Genomic DNA, 6,383 nt, shown 5'->3' with positions numbered 1-6,383 from the left:
ACAGGGAAAAATGTTTGAACAGGGATGGAGTCAGAGTCTCTTAGAGTAGCCCTTCTAAGAAAAGGTCCAGGAAGTCCTTCTGGGAAGAGCCTGTTGTATTTTTCCAGTTCAGCCTCAGCAGTCTGCAGCTGGGGGAGAAGGGAGTGAGTACTGGGTAAGGAGGTTCTGCATACATTATTACATAGCCTGTTATTTTTCAGATTTAAAAAAGCCTAGACCATCCCTTTATATGTGGAAAAAGCATTTGACAAAATTCAACATCTTTTCCTTATTTTTTATTTATTTTATTTTTTTTGAGACGGGGTCTTGCTCTGTCACCCAGCCTGGAGTGCAGTGGCACGATCTCCACTCACTGCAACCTCCGCCTCCTGGGTTCAAGCGATTCTCCTTCCTCAGCCTCCCAAGTAGCTGGGATTACAGGTGCACACCACCACGCCCAGCTAATTTGTATTTTTAGTAGAGACGGGGTTTCACCATGTTGACCAGGCTGGTCTCAACTCCTGACCTTGTGATCCGCCGGCCTCGGCCTCCCAAAGTGTTAGGATTACAGGTGTGAGCCAAGATCAGGAACAAGATGAGGATGCCCACTCTCTACTTTCATTCAACATAGTACTGGAAGTACTAGCCAGACCGGTTAAGCAAGAGAAAGAAAAAGCATCCAGATAGGAAAGGAAGAAGTGAAATTGTCTCTCGTTGCCAACAACGTGATCTTATGTTAGAAAAAGCCCTAAAGACTCCACCAAAAAGCTGTTAGAACTAAAGTGGCAAGAAACAAAATCAACAAACAAAAATCAGTAACATTTCTGTACACTAATAAACTATCTGAAAAAGAAATCAAGAAAAAGGCAGAAATAAAAAACTGAATTCAGAAAAAAAAAAAAGACAAGAAATAGAGAAAATCTCATTGACAGTAAGTACCCCCTCAAAAAAAATATTTAGGTCCGGGCAAGTGGCTCATGCCTGTAATCCCAGCACTTAGGGAGGCCGAGGTGGGCATTGCACAAGGTCAAGAGATTGAGACCAGCATGGCCAACATGGTGAAGCCCCGTCTCTACTAAAAATACAAAAATCAGTGGGGCGTGGTGGCACATGCCTGTAATCCCACTTACTCAGGAGGCTGAGGCAGGAGAATCTCGAACCCGGGAGGCAGAGATTTCGGTGAGCCAAAATCGTGCCATTGTACTCTAGCCTGGGCAACGAAAGTGAAACTCCGTCTCAAAAAAAAAAAAAAAAAGGTTTAGTAACCATAACAGCATGATACTGGTGTAAAATAGACACACTGACCAAAGGAACAGAACAGAGGAGCCCAGAACTGAACCCAGGCATTTGGGGGTGAATTGGTTTTCTTTTTTTTTTTTCTTTTTCTTTTTTTTTTTTTGAGACAGGGTCTTACTCCGTCACTGAGGCTAGAGTGCAGTGGCATGATCATGGCTCACTGCAGCCTTGAATTCCCAGGCTCTGGTGATCCTCACTCCTCAGCCTCTCGAGTAGCTGGAACCACAGGCACACATCACCACGCCCAGCTAGGTTTTTATATTTTGTAGAGACGGCATCTTTGCATTGCCCAGGCTGGTCTCAAAACTCCTGGGCTCAAACAATCTTCCTGCCTTGGCCTCCCAGGGTTGGTATTACAGGCATGAGTCACTGTGCCAAGCTGTGTTTGTGGGGTTTTTTTTTTTGCTTTTTTTTTTGGTGGTGTTTTTGAGACAGTGTCTCGCTCTGTTGCCCAGGCTTGATGCAGTGGTGCCATCTTGGCTCACTGCAACCTCCGCCTTCCAGGTTCAAGTGATTCCCCTGCCTCAGCCTCCCAAGTAGCTGGGACTACAAACCTACGCCACAATGCCTGGCTAACTTTTATTTATTTATTTATTTTTGAGACGGAGTTTCAGTCTTGTTGCCCTAGCTGGAGTGCAATGTCACGATCTCGGCTCACTGTAACCTCTGGCTCCCGGGTTCAAACAATTCTCCTGCCTCAGCCTCCAGAGTAGCTGGGATTAGAGGCACATGCCACCATGCCCGGCTAATTTTTTGGTTTTTTTGTTTGTTTGTTTGTTTGTTTTAGTAGAAACAGAGTTTTAGCATGTTAGCCAGGCTGGTCTTGAACTCCCGACCTTAGGTGATCCACCCGCCTCTGCCTCCCAAAGTGTTGGGATTACAGGCGTGAGCCACCATGCCCGGCCTAACTTTTGTATTTTTTTAATTAAATTTTTATTTATTTATTTATTTATTTATTTTTGAGACAGAGTTTTACTCTTGTTGCCAGGATGGAGTACAATGGCGCGATCTTGGCTCACTGCAACGTCCACCTCCTAGGATCAAGCGATTCTTCTGCCTCAGCCTCCTGAGCAGCTGGGATTACAGGTGCCCGCCACCACACCCAAATAATTCTTTTTGGAATTTTAGCAGAGATGGGGTTTCACCATGTTGACCAGGCTGGTCTTGAACTTCTGACCTCAGGTGATCCGCCCACCTCAGCCTCCCAAAGTGCTGGGATTACAGGCGTGAGTCACTGCGCCCAGCTGTATTTGTGTTTTAAGCTAACTGTTACTACAAAAGAGTCCAAAAGTTTAAAAAAATTAGAACATTTGTAGGCCAGGCACGGTGGCACGCCTGTAATCCCAGCACTTTGGGAGGCTGAGGCGGGTGGATCACCTGAGGTCAGGAGTTCAAGACCAGCCTGGCCAATATGGTGAAATCCAGTCTTTACTAAAACTACAAAAATATTAGCCAGGAGTGGTGGTGGGCACCTGTAATCCCAGCTACCCAGGAGGCTGAGGCACAAGAATCACTTGAACCCGGAGGCGGAGGTTGCAGTGAGCCGAGATCGCGCCACTGCACTCCAGCCTGGGTGACAGAGCAGGACTCTGTCTAAAAAACAAAAACAAGAACAAACAAAAATCTCAATAGCAAGAAAACAATGTGATTTAAACAACAGGCAAAGGACCTGAATATATATTTCTCAAAAGAAGACACACAGCACTTTGGGAGGCTGAGGCAGGAGAATCGCGAGATGAAGAGATCAAGACCATCCTGGCCAACATGGTGAAACCCCATCTCTACTAAAAATACAAAAATTAGATGGGCATGGTGGCGTGTGCTTGAACCCAGGAGGCAGACGTTGCAGTGAGCCAAGATTGAGCCACTGCACTCCAGCCTGGTGACAGAGCCAGACTCTGTCTCAAAAAAAAAAAAAAAAAAGACATAAAAATGTCTGGCAACTAGCTGAAAAAATGCTGAACAATGCATGGATCATCTGGGAAATGCAAATTAAAACCAAAATGAGATACCGCCTCACACCTGTCAGAATGGCTTATTAAAAAAAAGACAAGGCCAGGCGTGGTGGCTAACTCCTGTAATCCCAGCACTTTGGGAGGCTGAGGCAGGTGGATCACGAGGTCAGGAGTTCAAGACCAGTCTGGCCAACATAGTGAAACCCCCATCTCTACTAAAAATACAAAAAATTAGCCGAGTGTGGTGGTTTGCACCTGTAATCCCAGCTACTCAGGAGGCTGAGGCAGGAGAATCGCGTCAACCTGGGAGGGGGAGGTTGCAGTGAGCCAAGATTGTGCCACTGCACTCCAGCCCAGGCAACAGTGCAAGACTCACCCTCAAAAAAAAAAAAAAAAAAAGGAGATTCTGTCATTTGTGACAACATGGAAGAACCTAGATGACGTTACGGTAGGTGAAATAAGCCAGGCACAGAAAGACAAACACGACATGATTTCACTTATATGCAGAATGTAAAACAACTCATAGAAGTGGAGAGTAGCGTGATGGTACCAGAGTCTGGGGATTGGTGGGAGTTGGGGCGGTGGGGGATGCGGAAATGTTGGTCAAAGGGTATGGTTTCAGCTAGACAGGAGGATGTTTTTTTTTTTAATTTGAGACGGGGGTCTTACTACATTGCCCAGGCTGGTCTTGAACTCCTTCATTCAAGCAATCCTCCCACCTTGGCCTCCAAAAGGGCTACGATTACAGGCCTGAGCCACCACACCCGGCCCAGGAATGTTTTTTTTTAGAACTACAGTATGGTATGGGCGGGCGTGATGGCTCACACCTGTAATCCCAGCACTTTGGGAGGCTGAGGTGGGCGGATCATCTGAGGTCAGGAGTTCAAGACCAGCCTGGCCAACATGGAGAAACCCTGTCTCTACTAAAAATACAAAAAATTAGCTGGGGATGGTGACACATGCCTGTAATCCCAGCTACTCGGGAGGCTGAGGCAGGAGAATCACTTGAACCCGGGAGGCAGAGGTGGTGGTGAGCCGAGATCACGCCATCGTACCCCAGCCTGGGCAACAAGAGCAAAACTCTTTCTCCAAAACAAAACAAAGCAAAACAAACAAAAAACAAAACACAAAAAAACTACAGCATGGTCACTATAGTTAATGTATATTTCAAAATTGCTGAAAGTAGCTGGGTATGGTGATACACCATAGCCTGTAGTCCCATTTACTCAGGAGGCTGAGGCCCACAGATCACTTGATCCCAGGAGTTCAAGAACAGCCTGGGCAATAAAGCAAGACCCCGCCTCATATTTTTTTTTGAAGCAGTCTTGCTCTGTTGCCCAGGCTGGAGTGCAGTGGCATGATGATCTCGGCTCACTGCAGCCTCCGCTCTCCAGGTTCAAGCAATCCTCCTGCCTCAGTCCCCCAGTAGGTGGGATTACAGGCACGCTCCACTATGCTCAGATAATTTTTGTATTTTTAGTAGAGACAGGGTTTCGCCATATTGGCCAGGCTGGTCTCAAACTCCTCACCTCAGGAGGGCATAGTGGCTCATGCCTGTTACTTTGGGAGGCCAAGGCAGGAGGATCACTGGAGGCCAGGAGTTCAAGACCCTCCTGGACAACATAGCGAGGCCCCATCTCTACAAAAAATTTAAAAGTTAGCCAGGCATCATGATAGGGTCTGTGGTCCTAGCTACTCGGGAGGCTGAGGCAGGAGGATGGCTTGAGCCCAGGAGGTCAAGGCTGCAGTGAACTGTGATCATGCCACTGCACTCCGTGTGGTGACAGCACAAGACCTTATTTTCCTTAAAGGAAAAAATAAAATGCTAAGAGTGGCTGGGTTGGGTGGCCCGTGTGTATAATCCCAGCAATTTGGGAGGCCAAGGTGGGTGGATCACAAGGTCAGGAGTTAGTTGGAGACCAGCCTGGCCAACATGGTGAAACCTATTCTTTACGAAAAGTACAAAAATTAGCTGGGCGTGGTGGTGTGTGCCTGTAGTCCTAGTTACTCGGGAGGCCGAGGCACGAGAATCGCTTGAACCTAGGAGGCGGAGGTTGCAGTGAGCCTGGGCGACAGAGCGAGACTCCATCTCAAAAAAAAAAAAAAATTAGTTGGGCCTAGTGGTGCGCGCCTGTAATCCCAACTACTTTAGAGGCTAAGGCAGGAGAATCACTTGAACCTGGGAGGCAGAGGTTGCACTGCGCGGAGATCGTGCCATTGCACTGCAGCCTGGGCAGTAGAGTGAGACTCCGTCTCAAAAAAAAAAAAAGTCCTTGACCAGTCCATATTTGTGAATATTTTGCTTATTCCTGCCGGCAGTGTAATACTCTGGTGAATATTTGCGTTTGAGATCCTTGCATTCCCGAGATTTCCGCAGCTCAACCCTCTGCGTGGGTTGAATGGTATGAACCTTTTTAAGGCTTCCTTGTACTGTACTGTCAAGCTGCTTTTTGGAATATTCGTCCCAGGTTTCTTTTCCAGCCAGCAGACAGCATCAGCCGCCTGCATCCTTGTCTTGAAGCTGGTGTTAATTAAAATCTTTGCCAATTTGGGCCGGGCGCGGTGGCTCACGCCTGTAATGCCAACACTTTGGGAAGCCGAGGCCGGCGGATCACCTGAGGTCGGGAGTTTGAGACCAGCCTGACCAACATGGTGAAACCCCGTCTCTACTAAAAATACAAAATTAGCTGGGCGTGGTGGCGCATGACTGTAATCCCAGCTACTTGGGAGGCTGAGGCAGGAGAATCGCTTGAACCCGTGAGGCGGAGGTTGCAGTGAGCCGAGATCGCGCCATTGCACTCGAGCCTGGGCGACCAGAGGGCAATTCCGTCTCAAAAAGAAAAAAAAAAAGAAACCTTTGCCACTCTGGTAGAATTGCGGGGCTTATTTTATGGTGTCATGGAGGATAGCCTGGGGCCAGATATACCTGGGGCCCTGTGCCTGCTCTGCGAACTAGGCGCTCACTCTCCGAGCGGTGTAGAGGATGAGACTAAGCTGTGACAGTAAAAGCGCTCGACAGTGCTTTGACCCTTCCGCGGAGCGTATTAAGCAGGAGCTCCGTGCGCAGGCGCAGAGGAGAGAGTGTCCTCTCACCCCACGACCAGCAGGGGGCCTGCGAGGCGGGTGCGGAGCCCCGCTTGGTGGTGGCCAATC

Source organism: Symphalangus syndactylus, chromosome 3 (genome assembly GCF_028878055.3).
Source record: "Symphalangus syndactylus isolate Jambi chromosome 3, NHGRI_mSymSyn1-v2.1_pri, whole genome shotgun sequence".
NCBI lineage: Eukaryota > Metazoa > Chordata > Mammalia > Primates > Hylobatidae > Symphalangus > Symphalangus syndactylus.
Note: the sequence above shows the minus strand (reverse complement) of the source record.